The sequence below is a fragment of the Anomalospiza imberbis genome, chromosome 7, assembly GCF_031753505.1.
Source record: "Anomalospiza imberbis isolate Cuckoo-Finch-1a 21T00152 chromosome 7, ASM3175350v1, whole genome shotgun sequence".
NCBI classification, from domain to species: Eukaryota; Metazoa; Chordata; class Aves; order Passeriformes; family Viduidae; genus Anomalospiza; species Anomalospiza imberbis.
The window spans coordinates 29,606,765-29,629,237 of record NC_089687.1 but is presented as its reverse complement, the minus strand read 5'-3'; the positions used below and the strand labels follow the sequence as shown (position 1 = coordinate 29,629,237).

The window sequence follows — 22,473 nt, the reverse complement described above, 5'->3', positions numbered from 1 at the left end:
CTCCCACTACATTTAGACATTACAACAATAAAAATGCACTATAAAACCACTGCAGTAAATCAGTGAGTCAGAAAAAATAAACAGGGCACAGGTTAATAGTATCCATATCTATCTTTGGAAAGATACACAATTACAATCTGCATCCCAGCTCATGCTCAGTATTTTCTACAATCATAAATAACAATAAAGTCAAACACATCAGATGAATGAAGTTCCTACCTTCTGCTTTCCAAACACAGCCAAGGGTGGCAGCAGCTACAGCTCCATTCCCTTGAGCTCACACCGCACCAGAGACCTTGCAGCCACACCAGCATGGGACTGGCCACAGGTCGTACAGCCCATGCCTGAGCCAGGCACCAAAGTGCATTTCCTCCCTGGTGATGGTAGCCCTACACTCATCCACAACTTCTCTACCTTCTCAAGGAGGGAAACAAACCCCACCACAGCTACAAAAGCCAATGCTTATCAAAGTTTTCCCTTACCAGCTTCGAAGAGCCAACTCCTGCAGACTCCACAGAGCATCCATCCTGGAGAGCCAGCCACAGCTGCCCCTGCTTGCCTTTCATCAGACCCAGGTAGCACCCACCTATACCCATTTAAAAGGGTGATTCCCAACCTGAGAGCCAGTCAGATTTAAGTAGTGAAAAGTGATGATAATTAAAATCACCTGAGTAACAGCTGAGGTGACTTAGCTGCCTGCTTTGGACAGACCCATTTGGTGTGCTTGCTGCAGTGGGGCAGTACCTGCCCCGGCACCGGCAGGGGCTGGAGGGCAGCTGGGAGCCTTTCCCAGCGCATGGCAGCTTTGGTAGCTGGAGCATATCATGTGTCTTCTGGAAGCCTGGCACTGTGGCAGCAGCTCTCTGGCCACAGAGAGCAGGCACAGACTTTCCCAGGCATTTTCCTGGGGAAGGCTGTGAGAAGATCAGAGGAAAGAATGAGAAACAAGTCACCTCCACTTGCTGCACCGGTTGTTGTGCACATGTGGAATGTGTCATGGGGATTTGTTTACCAAAGGGTGATTTCTTAATTGGACACTGGATAGTGTTTAGATTAATTGACAAGTTAGGTCAAAGCTGTATCAAACTGGCTGTAAGGGTTACTGAGTTTCTTAATAAGTATAGTATAATATAGTATAGGATGATATAATAAAGCAATTGATCAGCCTTCTGCAATCATGGAGTCAATGCTAATTATTACCTGGCTGGAGGCCTGTGGTGACATGGCACCACAGTGAAGATCCTCAGGTAGCCTCAGGCTGGCATCTCTGATTTTTTTTGCTGTTCGTTTGTCTTGGGTCTGAGATCAATGAAAAGTCTTTTTACCCCCGCTGCCAGTATAGCAGAAACTGCTCAGGCCACTTTTCCCTGCGATCCTGCTCTGCCCAGTTACCTGCAAGATCTATAATTATTTTTCAAAGTTAAATTAAATTTGAAGAAAATTCAAATTATTATTCAACTCTCATTAGCATTATTTGTTGACAACATTTCCATACAAATAGGAATGGGTTGGGTTGTTTTCAAACAAGCTCATGTGCGTAACAGAGATTTCTTTCTAAATTCTTCACTAAAATTTTTATTGTGAAATAATTTAGGACAAGTTTACCCATCTTCACCTCCACCAAGACATGACCCCTGCCCACTTCAGTGATAAACATGGACAGAGCAAAAAGCTTCATAAAATGTGGTCTCAATTGTCCAGGATGACTGGCCAACCACACTTCGAACTGCTTGAAGCCTGTGCCCTTGAGTGTCTGCATTTGTCACACAGGACCCTTACTCAAGATGTAAATGCTTCTCTTCCACCAGCTCAGCTTCTGCACCACCTACATGTTTAAAATGATGTTTCTTGCCACAAGACACAGAACTGCACTGAAGCAACTCACAAACGCCAAGGTTAAAATGGGGAGGAAGGCAAATTCCCCATGAAGGTCCTTGATGAGTTAAACACTATTGCATACCATCATAAATGTATCTGGTGCCTCTTATTTTAGATGATGTGGCTAAAGACAACAGAGACACAACCAGATACATGCATGGTATATACATGCAGATTTGTTTATTGTCTATATTAGATTTTTTCCAGTTCTGATTTGAAAAGCAGTAATAAATCAACATTTTGCTCAGGATGTAGAAAGGGTTGATTGAAGGGGCATTTCGAAAGATAGTTTATTGCAAAATCAGTCTCATGTATGTTCAAGGCCTTGGGAGCTTTCTATGCTAGCATTTCCCACAACTTTCAAGCACCTAAGTGAAAAAATCTTTTGTTAGTTCACAAAACACAATATTGCTGCACCAAAGCAAGAACACACAGGCCAGGAATATGTCCATCTATTTCTAATATCACTGTAAGGCACACTTTTCTAAATACCTACTGGCTTTGGTAACCACTAAAGGTAATGTAGATTGGGCTGTACCACTGTTTACTCATCTTGCTGTTGCACAGAAATCTTGTATTCTTTAGAATGTACATCTGTAATTCTGACATTTTCTGAAATGAAAATGAGAAGAAATGGGATAAATTCAGATACTTGAAGATACGTATCCACATTTTCAGAGGTAAATCAAAGACACAAGGAAAGCTTTTCTATGTGAAGAATGCCAGAGCAAATTAAAATACGTATTGACAAGAATAAGAAACACAGTGGAAATGAAGAGCATCTGCACCATAAGAGAGACTGTATAAAATCAGACTCTGCATCAAGAGAATATAATTCATATTTGTTCACATCCTTGTCCTATCCCACACCCCTCTGCCAAGTGCAAGGAGCCTCAAGGACGGAAAGGAGCGCAGGGAGCCAAAGGGGGACAGCTGCACCTACCTCACTGGGGGCTCCCAGGGAAGCACTTAGCTTGAGAAGCAAGCCCCTCTCTTACAAAGGCATTTCCCCAAATGCGTCCATTTCCCAGGGAACACCAACACACACTTAAGAAACCCTGGCAAGGCAGAATTACTTCTGCTCCTTGCAGCACAGGCACTCCAGCTCGAGCACATCTTCCTTCCCCCAACTCTGTTTCCAGGTGTCGCTCTGGGCGCGCAGCCCGGGCCCCTACAAACACGAGCTGCCCGCTGCCTCTTCTCGTGCCTCAACTCCTGCCTGCGCTCAGGGCAGCAAAACCAGGCTGTTCCCAGCCAGAACGTGCCCTCCCAGAACGCTCTTGGGACAGCAGAGCACAAGCTGGCCGGCTCTGGGCTCGGCACACCCCGAACACAGGCGCTGGAAGACGCAGCGGCTGTTTTGCAGCTGTGCCCCAGAGAGATGGGAAGGCCCGGGTGCGGCGCTGGGCAGGGGCACAGCTGCCAGCCCCCCACACTGAGCACCGGGGCAGGGGCCTTCTCCAGCCTGCGGCTGCGGCTTCCAGGTTCCCTCGCATGAGCCGTGTGTCCAGGGTTCTCCAGCTCGTTTGGGTTTATCACAGTGGTGGGAAGTGCTGCGCTTCCGTTTCCAAAACTGAAAAGCAAAAGAGACAAGACTAGTAACAGGGATGATTTGAAGGCATGCTCCAATTTCTTATTCCACACTGCAGGAGAAGGTAGGAACAGTGAAATGGAGAGTAGGGAAACAGAGCAGTGGCTCGCAGGGCACTCTAGAGAATAAAAGAAGGCTTGACTAGCCTGAGAACATAAAGTCTCACAGCTTCTCAGGCAGGAATCCTGCAAAGGTGTACCTGGATTGATTTTTTGTGTTTGTTTTTTTTTTTTAATTTTCTGGTCTCTTGATAACTAAAAGTTCCAACATTTTTATTACATTTGTTTGTTTTGTTGTTTTGTTTTCCTGATCTATGGAAATCTAGAATCTCTCCTCAGCTTATTTTTTGTGTAATCCACATCATGACTGCCACTGTAATTTACTTACTAGACAAAAATCCCTACGCACTTTCTGTTTGCACTGCTGGAACCTGTGCCAGCCGTGTCATGCTGGTTGTGTGCCCATAAGATGTGACAAGGAGCAGCTGTAGCCGATGTCAAAGGACTGCAAGAGAGGTGCAGGAATCAATTCTTCGTTCCTTAGGACGAAGGGTAACAGAAGTACTGAGATGGGTTTACACCACTTCTGCTGCTATGGGTTTATGGCACATTGTAATGCAATTATTTACAAGCAGGAAATCAGCAGACTGCTAAAAAATGGCAGCAGAGGGCTGAATAAGATACCCCTAGTGCTGAAGGGCAATGGATTTAATTTGTCCCTAAGTTAGTAGTGATCTCATTCTGTGATAAGGCAAATAAACAAATAAACAAATTGCTTATGGTAAAATAATTATACACACATCCATGTTGAGACAATCTGACTGGTGAGGTGTCTGGATGTTGTGTGCATAAGAATCTCTAACCAAATACAGAATTCTAATTGACTTTCATAAGTCAATTCATAGTGGATTTCACAAAGGCAGTTGTCAATGCTCTGTGGTTGAGCAGCTTATTGAATTAGGAAAAAGTCACTCACTATTCTGAGCAGACTGCATTCTGAAAGTACAGGTGAAACAGTTAAAAAATCCCATTAAATATGACTTAGCAGGGAAAGGATGTATAAAAATTCCATTGTAAATAGAAGCATATTGTTCTGATCTTACTTTCATTGTTCTGTAAAATTAGTGTAACTTTTATAAATAATGAACAAATGAATTTCTGTTTATTGAACATAAGAAATTATTTTTTTCTTTACAAATGGCTGCATAGATAAAATACTATTTATATATTTCAGAAAGCTGTGGGAGAGCTGTAGAGAGTTCTGTTTAAATCACCCCAAGTGATTTATAAATCACTTCTAAATTGTTTAAATCATCTCCAGCTCATAAGATAGGAAACTTTTTGTTAGAGAAGCATCTAACTATGTCTTTTCATACTTGAAATATCTGATGCTTTGAATAATACATGACATTTGAATGCTTATTTTGCACTTGGGACCCAGATCATCTACTAATCTTTAGGGATATTGAGACTTGATATCCAGCTCAGCAGCTTGCTTTATGCAGTAACCAGCTCCAAGCAACTTAAAGAACATCAGCTGTGAGGGTCACTTCTAAATCTTCCTGTCTCCAAAGTTAAATTATTTAAACAAATACTGTAGGTTTGCAATAAGATGAAAAATATATGTTTAAGGAAGCTTTCAGAATGGTTTAGTGAGATGTAAATTGACTGTGATTGACTGGAAATGAAACTAGGTGCTATGATGGTACCTTTGTGCTATTGAAGTGTGAGCCTATTGTTACTCAGGAATGACAGACTTCATTGTCAGGAAAAAAAAAAAGACATTCTACAGAGCAAAGAGTTTCTAACACTGCAAACCAGCACCATTCATTTTGCAAGTCAGCACAGCCTTCAATCATGTTTCTGAGTTTCATATTGGATGCTCTCATTACTGTTTTCTTTTCACTGACTCATCTGGAAAATGTGGAGATCCTGAGCAGTTTACAGCAACTAATCCCTCAGGCTAGGAAATACAGCAAAAACAATGCCTATCACAAACTCCTTCATCCTTTTATGATGTCTATCTTTAATATGCATCATTATGGCACACAAGAAACCTGACTGCAGAGTAGTCATGCGTACAGAGCACATGTCATCAGTTGCTCAAAAGTGGGCCTGTGGGTATTTCAGGCTGAGTGGGTGGGTGTTTTATTTATCACATGGATGTGACAACTCTCTTCATGTAGTAGGTGAACGCAGTAACTGCTGTTCCACCACTAACATTTGTTTAATGTAATCAAAGAAAAAAAGGGTTTTTTACATTATTTGTTTTTTATGTATTCTGCTCTGTATCACAATGGATTCTGAAAGCCATAGTGACTTTTTCAACTATTTTCTTTGAAGAGGTCTAATACTACAGTTAACACAGTGGAATTATTTCACCATGTAAGAAATTTTCTGCTTTCCACATTTATTCAGTTTATTTTCATCAGGTAGCAGCTTGCTGTCCGGCAAACCAATCTCATTCCATATTGATTGTGATGAGACAACAGGGCAAAAGAAAGCAAAAAGAATAGGAAAAAAGTAGCCCAAAAAATTAAGACCTTGACATCCTTCCTTTATGTAGCAGCCTGGTTTGGCTGAAAGGTGTTGTAATATAGATGAAAGAAATTCCTCTAATACAAGGAGTATAAATTTATTTCTAGCCCCTCTCAGTGTGGAATTTGTTTACACAAATTTGGATAGTTAACACATTGTGACAGGAGTCATGATTCAGCAGAAAATATTTTCTAGTTGAAAAACTCACGTGACTAATAGCCAATGAAAACCAAACACGAGCAGAAAGTTTGTTTGCCCACCCTCTCTTAAGTGCCTCACTCCCGATATGCTCCAGGCTCCAACATTCAGCCCATTCCTCTGTTCAGAATGGTTTGAGCCTGTGTTGTGCCTTTTTACACACTGTTAGTACAATGCTCACACTCTGCCAAGGATGAGCAATTTTCAACACTGCTGATACTGAAATGCTCTTCAAAAGAAAGGTTCTGATCATCACAGCTACTGAGGGCAGCTATGTTGCACCATGTCAGAAACATATCTAACACTCAAGGGCTTGAAGCACACACAATTTGGATTGATGTAAGTTTGTAATGTGGTAACAAACCACCATCTTATAAGAACTAAAATTGCCAGATAACCTTGCTATAATTGCAAGCATCTTATGTGCAGAAAAGTCTAATGTGAAGGAGCAATTAGCTCTTTACTTTTCATCTTCTGATTCATGTGCTTACATCTGTCTTACCATGAAATGCTGTCCATGAAAACAGTTTTCCAGACAGGACTTCCTAAGATGTTGATTTATAAATCAGATACAAATTTACACAAAATCACTCTGACTCAACTTTGAATCTGACCTAAAAGTATTTCTTGTCATATGGAAGCAAATTATGATGGAGCAATAAAGCAACAGAAACATTCCTGAAAAACATTGGTGCTGTTCTTGGCACTGGGATGTTGCTGAGTGTCACAAAAAACTGACGGATCAGAAACTCATGTCTAAAAGTAAATAGGAAACCAGTAGCTTAGATTGTCTATATTTATTAAAATATACTCTGCCTGGATTGTAAAGAAACAAGGTAGTTTTGGCCATCTTTTTTCACACAGAAGCCACTACTACAAACCCTGCCATCTTCAAAGCATGGCTAGGTAGGTACTGGTATGGCTAGGTACTAAGACCTACCAAAATGAAGTTATTTTAGCATGTCATAATCTAATTTTAAAAGTGAGATTTAAAAGTTAATATTCCCTTCTATTCAAATTATCACCTGGAAATCTGAGGGTTTTTTTTTTATACTTTTATGTACACTCTGTCTATTTTTACTCTCCATAGAAGGAAAGACAAAAAAGTTGAAGAATGGGTGTGGGGACATCAACCTAGAATTGGAAATGCTTTGCATTATCTGGTAATCTCATATGCATTACATGCAAACACTATAGCAATCCATCAATGCTGAAAGATCTGCAAACATTTCAAAGATGACAACTTTAATTCCAGCACAGAGTATATTCCCAAATGAAGCTCATATCCAGAAGATATCAAGAAGATAGGTGTTGTGGTTTGTCTTTGGGGTATTTTTTTAAAATTACATTACATTATTCATAGACCAGAATAATGATTGTTTGGGGAGGAGGTGGTGAAGTTTTTTTCCCTTGGGGACTGAATAAAACCTCTGAGGATGGCCAAAAAAAAACAATAACAACGATTAATCTGAAGTGAATCTGAATTAATCAAACTCTGGAGAATGCTTTCTCCTTTTTACATCCTCTCCCCTTTGGTAGAGCGACTGGTAGAGAAGGTTAAAAGTTTTTTGCAATGGACAGGGATGCAGTAGTTTTAAAGTCCTAGAACATTAACATGCTGAGTGTACCAATCTTCCTATGTATAAGGTAGGGACCTTGAAAAAGATGGACCTGCTGGAGAAAAAAAAGAGAAAAGGAACTGTTATTTTATAGTTTTCTACCCTCATTATCAGACAAAGCCCAAAAACCTCTGTCACTCAACAGTACCTCAGGACAAACCCCATGGCAAATATGTGATGTTCTCACTCATGAAACTGGAATTCCAGAATACAAAGAGTGTCTTTCAGATAAACTGGCCTAGTTTACCTGTACAAAGAAAATAAATTTATTAGGTTCACGTTACACCTTCTGGAATTCTCAGAGCACCATCTGTTTTTAAGCAAACAATTGCAACTCATAAAGTATTATACATACAGTGATTTACAGAGAACAGTTCAGACCTTTATCCCCAAGTATGATGACAGAAAATTACATGCTTTTCTAAATCAATGCTTCCTAGAGAGTCAGGATCAATGCAGATGTCCTTTTCATTCTTTAGTATTGTATCTATTCCTAAATTGGATTAAATAATATTAGATTGATAAATAATACAACGCATATCTTTTATCTCAATTTGACTAAACAACATTTGCAATGGTCCTAAAGCAATGCTTTTTCATTTGAATCTTCATCTACACAGCTAGAGATTCAACTGAATTTCTGTTTCCTCTTTGTCCTGCTACTGCCTTTGATGAAATTTATGTGGATATGTGCAAATGGAAGACTCTGACATGGAATTAATACTATGTCATACCATTAAGACCAAAGTTAGGAAGAAAAGTGGGAAATAACATGTAAGCTGTCTCCAATAACGCTTTTTGTTCTCAGTACATAAAAAGGAAAAAACATAGGGGCACGGAAAGTAAAAGAAAGTTCTTTACTGACAACTGCATTCACCCCTAAAGAATCAGGATGGTATCAACATTTCACCAGGTCCCTTCTAGTATAATTTTCAGGGCCTCTCTAGTATAGCTTTGATACTGCTTCAGTATCAAAGCTTCAGTCCCCTGAAACAGTCTGGTAACGTAAAACCAAAAGATGTGTTCTGACTGGGTGTCCTCCTATTTAATTACTTTAAAAAATAATCTACACCAGTTTTTCCATCAGGAACAGGTGCCTCAGATCCCAGAGATTTTTTTACTGTACATGATGGGAGAAATAAGCAAATAGAAATGGTTTGGTTTTATTCTGAAGTGGCAGTCAACAATTACATTATTCCTGTTACTATTGTTGCAAGAGATTCTGAAAGACAGAATATCTGAAGCTGAGGTTCTGAATTAATAATGTTGCTCTAAAGCTATTGTGAAATTAATTTGAACTTGTATCAGTCCTAGTAAGTTCTGAGAGAATGGCTATGTGCAAATACTTGTGATATTTCAGAAGTTACACAGATACTTTGCCAGTTACAAATCTGAAAATGATTGGATTTCAGAGGGGGGAAATTGAGTGATAAGGTGAGTTAAGTAGCAGTTTCATTTATGGTGTAGTTAAGCTGAGATGTCAGGATTTATGAATGTTGTTGGAAGGGTCTGAAGAGTTTTCAGAGAAACTATATAATATTGGTGTGCATTTAAAGTTCAGGCTACTCTCAATTCTTCACGTCTCTTTTTTAATGCAATATTCCAGCCTTTCATTCTTATGACAACTGCCACCAAAATCAAAATCAATTATTTAGGGCTAAACACTTGTTGGTGTGGTTATGACTGGAGGAAGAATTAAAAAATACCCACATCTATCACAGGTTGCCAGTATGACTTGAAGGAAGAAGGGCAAAATCATGGGAGGCAAAAAAGTCCATGAGTTTTTTTCCATATGGCTGTCTCCAATGGAAGTCTAACAAGTCTGAGATTCAATGGTTTGGGAGAATAATGCCATGGTCAGAAATATGGTTTCAGATACACTGATTTAGTTCCTATCTCTGCATTTCTCTGTGGGTATCTAAATTACAGAGCCATAAAAAGAATTGGACAAATTGTCATAGGGAGCTTGGGGCTGGATCCAGAGCTCTGGCAGAAGTGATGCTTAATTCCATCTGTCTCTGAACCCCTAATTCTTCTGTGCCCTCTAACAAACAGGAGTTACCCCCCAGCAAGATTTTTGGTTAGTCCCTTGATATCAGCAGGCTTTGGAATACCCCAGCAATTGCTTTCTCTTCCTCAACAGGATTTCTTCCACAAATTGCTGGGGAAGTTGTAAAGTGCTGATATTTCTCTACATTATCTCAATACTAACCTACAAAAGAGGATGCACCATTAACTGGTCAAATGGAACCTGATTTTCTTTCAGGCTACTAGGATAAATTTTTAACCCTAGATACTAAAGTCTGCTTATAAATTTAGCAATATAATTTAAAATACCTTTTTGATATTTGCAACTTGGGCAGGATAGTTTAGTGGCAGTTTTAGATGATAATTGCAAAGTTATAGTCAAGGTAAAAATTACTACAAGAACAGATATCCTAAGGGCATAACAGACTTTTGATTCAGATGTGATCCAAAAAAAAGGTGAAGGTGTGAACCTAAAAGGCACCTGGAGGAGTTTGAGAAGGAAATCAGGGAAGCAATCACCAATCTTTGCAGAACCCATTAAGCAGTAATTAGCAGGAGTTCAAATAAAATGTTCTCCCAAATGATTTGTTCATTCATGGCCACAGAGATTCAAAACTGATACCACAATTGCTACCATCATGCTCAATGTGTACTTTTCAATAGTGTTTTAGTACTGGCATATTTCTAATATCAGTTGACACATAGATTCATATGAGACAGAGTTGGAAAGAGCATCTTTCCCTTGCTGAAGATTTCAACACTTTTATATGTAACTGTTTAAAGCTGAGAGGTAAAGAGCAGCTAAGGTTATTGAAGAAATCTGCTTTTTCCTCAGTGGGTAACATTCAAACATGACAACTAGAGCATCAACCTCTAGTTTAAATCTTTTGGGTGGGGATTTGCTCAAAACTTGAAGGAATAGAGAATAATGACTAAAAAATTAAATTTTTATGCAATGTGGCAACTAAAACTCAAAAGATTTATAACTTGAAAAATAAAATGTTCTGATGCACACAACCTACTACAGTTAAAATACTTGGAGCAATTTGACAGATACATTTAGATTCTATCTGACTTGTTTCTTATCATCAATGTTAAAATACTTAAAAAAAAACCCCAAAACAAACCACAGACACACATTCAGTTCTGTGTTGGGTTTCCCACAACTGGGAACCCCTCTGGCTGCATTTCATGGTTGCATATGAGATTATGAACAAATTTAGAGTGCTGAAAAATATGGTGTTAAATGTGCTGCTCACAGGCACTGATTTGAGAAATAAAACAAGCATTTAGATTTCAAAGCAAGCAAGGACTCAAAATATTTTAAAAAATTGATTATTTCATCCAGCTTTCACCATTATGTGTGGTATAATGAGTATCATTCTGAAAGGATGACTTAACAGGTATAAATCAGCAAAGCTGCTCCAATTTCAATATATAATCTTGGAGAAACCATCTGGGAAACGTCAGTTAGAGACAAGACTGGGAAAAAAGCAATAATAAGAAATGGCCTGGAGTGAACTGTAATAGTCACCCAATGATCTAAAGATGGAACCTTCAAAAATTTTTGGGCTTTTTAATCTGACCAGCGTCCATTAAATGTTATATTGTCCCAAGGAGAAGGCTGGTCATGCATAAAAGCATTTCTGTTAATGGCATAAGCCCGTCAAGAAAAGGAAAAAAAAAAATCCTGCAAATAATAAAATAAAAAAAAAAAAAAGAAAAAAGAAATGGAAAAAAAAAAAAGAAGCATGCTTCTGTGGTTTATAGTTAATTGAGCTTTTCCAGGGGAAATTCAGAGCAGGACTATAGAATGATTAAAGACACCTGAATTCTCTTTGCTTATGTCCTGTGGAAGCTCTAGGGATTCATAGAAGTTAAATGGTAGGCTATGGCAGTAGATCTGGGTGACGGGCAGTGTGTCCAATGGAGGGTGAGTGTATCGCTAAGCCATCTTTGGAGTAAGATCATTTCTGGGGGACCGGTGTTTATGTGTTGTTGAAAATACCTTTTGCATTTTATTTTTCAACAGTTGTTAATCATTAGTTTTAACTTCTCAAAGCAAAAGACTTCTTGGCTATCAATAAAAATTATTAAAATTCTGAATTACGTTTTTTCTCCTATTCAAGCATTTCTTTAGTCATAATTGAATATCTATTTTCTTGCTCAAGAAATGAAACTGTTGTGACATAAGGCAGGTAAATGAGGGCTCTTGCTTGCTCCTGTCACATGGGTGTGTTGATGCAGCAGCCCTGCTATGTCTGCATACTCTGTGGGCTTCAGGCTCTTCTTTCTCCCTACTCGTACACCACAAAGATGTAGAAGATCCAGGTTAAGGTTAATTGCACATCCTAAGACACTGAGTTTCTTCCCTCACCCAAGTATAAACACATTTTGCATGGAGATTAAATTTTGTACTTGACTGGTGTCTTTTAATTAAAGAGAAACTTACCTAATTGCATGGACTTCTTTGGTCATGTGTTTGGAATTTTTTTGGTAGTTTGTTTTTTTGTGGCAACATGTCTTCTCTCCAATATTTGCAAACTGTGCCAAGGTTTTCAGAGCAAGCATAGAATTATGCTGATCCCAGTTTAGGAGACCTTTTCATAAAGGCAAGAAGCAGTAGCAGTAAACAGTTTTACAAAACTACATTTACAGGAAACGTTTTATATGATTCTAAAATTAAACTTGATTGAGGGCATTTGTTAAAGGCTAAACAAATTAGAAGAACTTAATAGAATATTTTAAGCACTTTAAAAGGAAGAAAACAGATCTTTCCCCTTGTACAGTTATCTTGAAATGCCTTTTAAATAAATAACGCTATGACATTTGATATAATTAGTTTCAAAACCTATCATGAAATGGTATCCATTTAAGGGTTTCTATTTAACAAACTATCAGGGCTTTGGATTAGGGGAAGAAGAGAATTCTGATGAACAATTAAACAAATGTCATCTCTTTACTCAATCCACTTTTATTTGTTTAGTGAAGAAAACATTAATGGAAATGCAGATACATTAGGACATTATGATAACTAGTACATTAATAATGCAAATAGCTTAAGAAGGTTAATTACTTCTTAAATAAGTAGTTACTGTGCAATGTTCTTCCTTTGCAAAATACATCAACTCATTCAAAGATAAAAGCAATTCCTTTTTTTTTTTTTTTGGCTGCAGCTACTCTTGAAATATACATAAGCATTTTGACCTGTTGGGATTTAAAACAATTATCAGTCAACAATTATAGGCTGAAGTCCAGCATTCAAAGATCAGGAATACATTATCAGTGAAAAATCTTTAGTCTTTTTAGAGCATCAAAACCAGACAGTTATTTCTGTGACTGCTAAAACATGCCTTTCCCCAAAAGGCCAAAACATAAGTACCACATTTGAATTTCAGATGATTATTGCTGCTCTTGAAGACAATTAAACCACAATAACTGCTCCCTTGGTTTGCATGAATGCATTCTCTCAGTTGTAACACTGTTTGAGATCCAACATATGAAGTCAACTGTCTCTATTAGATTCAGATAAATAACTGAGCTGATTTTTCTGGTTTAAATTAAAGTATAACTGTTTGATAACTGGGATTTCAACGTATCTACTTTTCTGTTAATTACTGACAATAAGAAAAAAGTTTCAGTGTATCCTGCCGCAGAGCAGAGCAAAAGTCAAGTCCTGTTGCAGTGAGATCAGCATTTGATGGAACAAGTCACACAATGAAATGATATGCAGGTTTCCAAAGGAAGCTCACTTTCAGAATTATTATTTACTCTTAGGTTTGCAATCACTGCTTTTGGCTTCAACCTCTTATAAATTTTCTAAGATTTCCTAAGCCACAAGCAGAAAGAAGCCATCCAGTACTTCAAACAAGAGGGAAGCTAACTTCTGTGAAGTGTTGTGGTAGGAGCCCAGGTCACACTGCTCCTTGCAGTTACTAATCAAATGTGGGATGGCAAAATCTCCCATCCAAGCTGTCTGCTGTCCTTTTGCAGAGGGTGTTCTTGTAAATTAGTGTTCTTTCTGTAGTCCTCACTGTATATTCCTAGTTATTTTCTCCATGGGAAGCTCAGTTTTCCTTATTTTAGTCCACCTATCAGTTAAGTTTGCAAGCAGTGCCACTGAAGTGACACATTGAGGTATTTCCCTAACACAGCCTCATGCTCCAGTAAACAGGTACGAAGTGGGCTCTTGATGAGCACTGAGCTCTTCAACCTCCACAAGACCTTTCACCACTCAGGGCTGATGACAGCAGTGAATTAACAAACTCTCCACTCAGAGGTGCAACCCAACACTACAGAAGGTGAAATCTAGCTCTGAAACACTTCCGAATAATTATAAATAGTGCATTACCTCAGCTTTGGGGTTAGGATCTTTGTTAAAATATATATAATTATTGACATCTTACACAGGGTTGGGAATGCTCTCTATACATGCTGGTTCAGTACCTTGGAAAACAGGGGTTTGGTTCCCTTCAACACTTCAGAAAAACATGCACAATGAATGTCAATATTCAGCACTAGCAAAAATTAGCCCTGAGCATTGCTGTACTTAATAGCAGCTGTTAATATAACAACCTTCATGGATCAGTTCAAATTACACATTCTTATACATTTTTCTGTTGATTTTTTTCCACACTTTTTAATTTGTGGATCCTAAGATTTCCTTCATTCTGCTAACAATATGCATTTTGTGCATTTCCTAACATTGTCATATCTAAATCTGACTTTCTATGGCTCAAATGATTTTAAAAGTCCTATATTTTCTGCTATAGTGGCAAATATCTATAAATGTCCCCTTCATTTTTCATAACAGGTCTTACTGTCATGTCCTCATTCCTTTTTTAGGAGAATTTCAGTCCCTGTGTTTGAATATTGCATTGAAGAAGACATTTTTGCAATTTGATAATTATTTATTATGGCATAACAGAATCCATAAGTTCTCCCGAAGTCTGAGCTGTTGGCTGCTCTCTTTTTGCTGTCAAATATCAGAAAGTTCTTACATACAGGAAAAAATGCGAGGTTTGAAAGATGACTATGCTTGCAAAGTGAAGTTTGATAAAACCATATTGGAAAGATTAGATAACAATGACTCACCTAAAAGGAAGATTTTTGTTCACTGTTTTTGTGGAAAAAAATGCTGTAAAAGTACTCTTTCTGAAGTAAAAAATAGGTTTGCATTTCTTGTAACATAAAGTTTTCACAGCTTTGGGTCATTTAGTTTTCATTTTTAGGGTTAGGCTGTACATTAAGACCAGTATTGTAATCACCAGATATACTTAAACAGTAGGATTTTGTGATACTGGTATGAAATGTGGACATGGCCCCCTCTCTCCATGACCATGTCTCCATTTAGGACTTTCTAATCACTATTAAACATTTCTAAAGATATCTTGCTAAGTTTCAGATTTGTAGCTTTTCAACAGAAAAAAACAGTGTGACAATGCTGATGACTATTTTTGGGTATGGCTCAAAGACATTTTTAATAGGTGTAAATTCTACTCATAGTTTCTTGTGGATTTTAAATATTAAATGCAAGAAAAACGGTCATTATTAACACGACACGTTGGAAAGAAAATGAGTTCATAAATATTTTTGCTCTTAGTTATAGCATTCTGTTTCTATTCCCTGTGGAAGTAGTATTAACATTGAGCATAATTCTTGAGCCACAGAACATATGCAGCAGAGATAAGGCTGCAGTCCCAGGAGCTGCTGCACCGTTCCACTGTACATCACCCTGATGAATCCTAACCATTTATATCCTGCTTTTTACCAGTTACTGTAAGCAAGGCTGGTTGGTTTGGCCTTACTGGAACTGGGCAACAGACCCATCTCTTATATTATAGATTAACCTGCCTCACAGTCCCGTGATAAATGTGCTGCAATTTCTTTGTACATTATTTATTTAGTTTGTTTCTACTTACTAGATCTAACAATTTGCTATTGAATTTCTAAAATTTTCTCATAGAATTTATGTACATGTATCTACCAGGATAGAGGAAATAGCACTTGAAAAGTCTGTCGTTGATGAAAAAGTAAAAGCTTTTCGATTTTTGCTTTCTCATACCAGGAAAACATTAAAAAAAAAGCAAACAGCATATCTTGAAAAGTCACACTTTTTCATTAACTATAAATTTTTAATAAAGAAACCCAGAGGTTTTTTTTTTTAATAGATAGTTTCTTGAATAGGTGGTTTATTCAAATCTGCCTTAGGTCACAGGAAGCTCAGGAACTATTGATTGGATCAGCTATTGCCTTCATTGTTTGCTATTCAAAATGAGCTCTTCATTGCCTGAGGTTGGTCACCAAGGTCATCTGATGCCATTTATAAAACTATCAGCAGAACACCCACAGCTTCAGAGGTTTTGTGCATTTCTGGAATGAAAACTCATTTGAAATCTACATGAAGTTGCCTAATTTCTTTTCCTAATTCGAACCATTGGTATCCTGTTTTAAATACTTACTGTATTTAATTAATATTCTCCACTGATTCCAGTGAGATTGTATCGAGTCAAAACTGGTTACCATTTAAAAGCACCAAGGCTCAGAGGAGGCAAAAGGAGGGACTCACAAGTATTTTCAAAGTGATTTTAAAAACCAAAGTCTCAATTAGGCAATTGTATTAATCCATTCTCAATCCCCAGCTCACCAAGTAATTGCAGTTTATCAGCTGCAGCATACAGGAATGTATGCCTGTGCCTCAATCAGCACAATCCACTCCTCATTCCATTCACACTTCCCAGTAAGAGGTGTACTCATCCTCTTAATGTACAGGTCTGGAAGGAGTGGAATGCAGCTTTGGGGGAGCAGAAATTACAGAGGAGCTCGAAGGTTTGTATTTTAAAAAGAGCTTGTGCTTATGGTCTTATACCCATCAAACTTGCTTTTTAACTGAGCCTGCCAGCAGCACTACTGGAACCAAGTGCCAGCTAGCAAGGCTATTGTAAAGGAGGCTTTTGAGAGTCTACATGTAAGAATTCACCCTGAGATGAAATTTGGCATCAAAGGCCCTGGCATAAAGCTTGCTTAAAATGACACTAGTGCAGAAGAAAATAATTTCAGATCTAATTCAATATTTCAATGGGGAACTGCAGAAAGTGTTCAAATCTGCTGAAAATCTGGCTTTTATAATATTGTCTCCAGGAAGGTGTCTGATAGAAAAGTTTCAGTGCCAAGCAAGAACAGAATTATCTTCCATTTAGAAGGAAGTAAATAGATCATTTCTCTCTGACCTCCAAAGAGGAAGGACTATTCTCTCCACAAGGCGGTGAAATGTAATAAAAAGAATAATACCCTTGGGATCCATTCTACCAACAAAAAGCTACTGAGCACACAAACAGCATAGATAATCAAGGTAGTTGCATGAAAAATGAGAAATTTAAAGGATTGCTGGGAATGGGACTCTGGCCAGTAAGAAGAAAAGGCTTACGGACTAGCTAGGGGCAGTGAGTATAATTCAATATATTTCTGGCAGAAAACAAATAAGAGAGTACTCATCTGCAATTACAGAAGATGTCATCTCTTTTGAACTATAATTTGCAGAATCTATTTGTAAATACTGCTGTGTTTTCTCCTCGCCTCCACCCCTATAACAGCACAAAGCCTTTGCTCTACCCTGGCATTAGTGACACATACAGTAGAAAGTTGAGGAAAGATTAATACACTTTCAAATAGGGTAATATTTCACATTTCCACTACACTGCACATTATTTGCAATTTCATTCAGAAAGATATGGATAAAATAAGCATTTGGAATTTTGAGATCAATGAGGCTTTTTTGCAATGCTGTGCAAGAGCATCATGGTTTTGCTCCAGGAAGACCCTGGTGGCTGTAGTTTCCAGGCTCTCCCTGCCCTCGGAAGGTTGGACCTTGTTGGGCTGTTGCCTGGTGCAGTTCATTTGTCTGCCTTAGTGCTACGGGGGTAGCCCATGCCCTTCACCTCCCACACATGGGGACAGCTGAAATGTGTATGCTGAAGGACAGCATCCATCTTTGTGCCAGTCCACTAGGCCTGACTTTTCTCTGGGGATTGTTAGAAAGACAACTGATCTGTATGGAGAATATTCACCTGTGCCCTTCTCTCTGTCACATCATGAGGATTTGGGCACTGCCTGGTCACCTGCTCACCAGACCCAGCACTAGGTGCTCCTCTGCACACCAGAACATGCTCAACAGAATTGCACCCTGTGGCTGGTGTTCATAGCAGGGTTTGGTCCTGCCTCAAACCTTTCTCTGAGTGTTTTGCTAGGAAAACAGAACTTCTGGCTTAAGTGATCCCAGCTGCTGATTTCAGTGGGGTCTGCCTGAGCAGGGTGAATTCTGCTCACCATATTTATAAAACTGGGAAAGATTCTACTGATTTCTCTTAGGAGAGCTTACCTGTACTGCATGAGCTAAGTAAGCCAGTGCTTTCATATCCTGTTTGTTAACACAAGACTCTGTGTTCCTTAGTATGTGCTAATTCATCCTGTGGTAGGTATTCACTGTGTGAGCTACTGCTTTAGCAAGTTATTACTCAGCATCAAAGTTTTCTCATTGTTATAACCAAAAGATTAAGCATGTAAACTCAAGTGTAAAGCACTGATATATTAAATTAATATCTTGGATTAACAATGCCATTAAACATTGGTGTGGTATCAAAATCCTTAACATAGGTAGGCCAGTTGCCATGGAGAAGGCAAGATTTCAGGATGATTTCATAGTAATGACAACAACTTTAGAACCTAAGTGCTTCTAAGTCTATAAAGCTGAAAAAGAGGGGCAAAATGGCAATTGTTATTCTTGAAATATGTTACAAGATACAAGTCCAAGAAATGTGATATTCTGAGCAGGTGTTTCAAGAAGAAAAAAAGTATTAGCAGTTTCTTTACAAATACCAATGGTATATTTTTTTACAGAGCCCCAGCTTTTGCAGTGAGCAGTATAGTCCATATTGCTTTGAATTTAGGGTGTTCAATATCTATAATATCTGGGCTTTTTGCAATTATCTCCATTCTACATTTGCACTTTTCATCATTAAGGATGAAAAGAACCATCAACAAACTGTTTACCCCACAGTATGAGTAAAAAACTTACTTTGTTGCTCATGAGGCTTAAAACCCTACCTAAGGCGTGTTCCTGTTTGACCAAACATTAACTTGTTCCTTTAGAAGAAGAAAATAATGTGTTCTCTAAGGTTGTTGTCTTCTGTGGATCAGACTGAAAGTGTTGATTGCAATCAGTGAGAATTTGAGGGAATTTTTGAGAGGCTAACATGGCATTTCTCTGACTGGCTGAAGACTATCTTATGTCCATTCATCCATATTTTGTATCTTTGCAAAGTGACATAAGTGATTTCATTGCAAATTACAGCCAAATCCACCGAATTTTCTAGACCTCTACAACAGGAGTTCTGACATGAGTGGGGAACTGATACCCCTGTACCTTTCTAATTTTATTAACAGTGATTTCTATCACCAGAAAAAATAAATAAATAAATAAATAAAAACACTAAAAAAGGAAAAAGGAGAAACAGAGAACAAATTTTCTCAATCTAACCCCTACAGTTTGATTTTATATTATGAAATACAGTGATATTAAATAGAATTTAATAGCAGAATCTTATAGGGGGCAGTTTAACTGCAACACTATCCAAGACATTCAAGAAACAAAAGGCTGAATTGTTCATGCACATTTTAATGGACAGACGTCCACAGCAATTATTCTTTATCTATGAGTGCATTATTATTCTATTTAAATATTAGTGGAAAAAAAAAGATAATAGGTGAGCCAGTTCCTGCTTTCCTTTAGTAAAAGATTGACACAATAATTAGTTCCATTAATATGAGCTTTTCAGTGACACTTGAGAAAGTGCAGAATGAAGAAACCTCATGGTCTCAGCATAACTGAGTGAAAGGAAGTTTAACCTTCAGGGGTTTAGAAAAGCACTGGCCTAACAGTACCAGAAGCTTTAATGCAGTGTCATTTTTGAGGGATGGAAAGCACCTATTATTCTCCATCTATTCTAGGATTAAATATAACTTTTGTAGAGCCTATGTATGTTTCCACAACTTCTGTGAGAGCAAAAGCAATCCACAGCTTCATGGAAGAATTATCACACCCATCTTTTGTGAAAGGAGTTGATACTGAGATCTGAGATATGTTTGTTTGGGGAGAACACAATTACAGGAAGCAAATTCAGAAATGAAATACTAAAACATTTCATTTCATCAGAGAAAGCCACATCAGAAGGGAACAGTTCTGACACAAGTTCATGCCATTGTTAGCAGAAATAACCTGTGCATTTTAGCAGTCACATATGCATAGTCCTTGGGGATTTTTCCAGTTACATGTAGGGGTTTGCCCCGGTGTCTGTCAGATAAATCTAACAGCCAAATGAAAATCTAGTACTCAGGCACACTATTATATTATGTCACACCCCCTGGAGGGCTGCAGTTTTGTAATGAAATAAATAAATGACAAGGAAGCAGTTTGATATCCTGAAATTTCTACCTGTCCTTTAGGAAAAGCATGTCAGGATAAATTCAATTTAATTACACTGAGCACAAGCTAAAAAAAAAAAAAAATAAGAGAGAGAAAGAAAGAAAAAAAAAATTCAAGCATTATCTTTTTGTCTGAGGCTCCACGTGTGTAATAGTGAATTGACCTTGTTTACTGCTGCATTACTTCATTACATTATGCCTCCACAGATGTGACACTGAAATGGATTTCAAACAGCAGAAAACTAGAGCAACAGTGTTCAACTAGGCCCACATCTCAATATTTCAAAATGGGCCATGGACAAAACTAGCTCAGTGTTGATTATTATATTAATGTAAACTGAAGCAATTGCTGAGGGTCTTTGCTCCTGCATGTACAGCCCTCAACAGAAACAAAAGCACTCAGCAGTTCCCCACAACTGGTAGTTTGAAATTTTGAAACAATTAGCACAGCAGGAGAATGCACACAATACCCAAGTGTTTTCCACATATTAAAATTCCCATAAAGTACACAATGCCTATAATTTCCTGTTATTTTTACAGTAATATTTGAATGCCAAGAAAATATATGCTAGATCTTGTTTTAATTTAACCTAAGGCTCGCAATGGAGTTACTTCATTGGTTTTGCTGAATTTTTGACAATTAATATCTGTGTTTAGGAAAAAATGTTTGCTTTTCCAAATATGGACTTTGTTCAGAGTTTTATGTCAGGAATGTGAGAAATTACCTCATACCTCCTTTTCAAGCAGTGCTACAGTTGCTGGTAACTTAACAAAGGGGCAGAGACAGATACAATATATATGCTGTAGTATAAATTCTTCATAATGTTACAAAATACTAAAACAACACTAGCCAAGTGTGCTATTCTAAACAAACAAAAAAAAAAATCATGCCATGTCATCTTCAGCCCCATTTCTGGGCAACACCCCTGTGTAACGTCAAAGAACAGCCATTGATAGCTTTATAGCAAACATTACAAATAAAATCAGCTCACAACAGACTGACGTGTGTATGTACCTGCCATTCACACCATCCACAGGCAGCTAAGGGAAGGATCTTCCAGGCACCTTATATTTAGATTTAAGCAGTTCCCACTGAAATCAGCAGCGAGATAATAACTGGTTTCAGCAGAAGCCAGTTAAAGCCATCAGAGTGTTCTGCTGTCTTTGTTGCCCTATCCTAATAAAAAAAGGACTTTGGTGGAAGTTAGTTTTTGCCATGGGGGGGGGGGGGGGGGGTGGGGCGGGGGGAGAGAGGAAAAAAAAAAAGGTATAAAGGTATTGTAAAACCACTTACATTGCTTACAGGAATTGGGGTGTTTCCACTGAGGAAGAAGAAAACTGAAAGGATCAAGAAAAAACTTTGAATACTGCATCTCTATGTTTTCAGCTTGCCCAGCTTGATTGTAGAGCCACCTTCTGGTTTCAAATAACAATTTCACACTTGATGACAGTAAGAATGTGTGTGTGTGTGTGTGTGTGTGTGTACTTTAGTTATGCATTTGGAAGTGCTTCAATTCACTGCTTTAAGCCACGTTAGGAAAATGACACAGAAAAGTAACACTGTGGATTCTGCTTTGTTCTGAATCCAAATAGCCCAGTGACACATTTGGATATTAAACAAACTCTACCTTGGGCTCTTAGGACCATTTATGATTGTATAATAAACTGAAACTGCAAACATGAACCCTGAGAAGTGGTGAAACCACAGTGATAAGAGTCAACAGAAACAGGATGGGGACAGGAGAGATCCTGGGAACATTCTCTTTCCATAGTGCACTTGCTTGCTGGTTTGACTTCTAATGTTACTTTTTGAAGCAGAGAACCACCTCATTAATTCCATTTTCTTGATGTCTGACCATTCTCTGGTTTGAGTTGATTGCTGTAAGTTTTAGCTAATACAGCGTGATGTTTAGAACTGATTATAGTGTTAGAGGTATCTGCCAAATGATTGCAGTCCAGAAAGAAAACTAATCATCCAGCATCTCAGGCAGAGCAGGAGTGTTACAATGTCACTCTAGTTTGCAATAAGTTTTTTCCTGCAGTTGTGTGATTAGAGATGGCTGATCTGATCCCAAAATAGGCCTCGCCTCATGTATTTCAGACAAACCAAGGATTACAGAGGCACTGAGTAAGCAGGTTCTCA

At 38.2% G+C, this 22,473-nt stretch overlaps 1 long non-coding RNA gene across 1 annotated transcript; it reads right to left on the bottom strand.

Moving 5' to 3' along the window:
• Positions 1–12,330: 12,330 nt before the first annotated feature.
• On the bottom strand, positions 12,331–15,954 carry LOC137477362 (uncharacterized). The gene is made up of 2 exons (XR_011000956.1): positions 14,946–15,954; positions 12,331–13,058 (listed from the first exon to the last, which is right to left on the bottom strand). It is a non-coding gene; the product is annotated as an uncharacterized lncRNA (long non-coding RNA).
• Between the last annotated feature and the right edge of the window lie 6,519 nt (positions 15,955–22,473).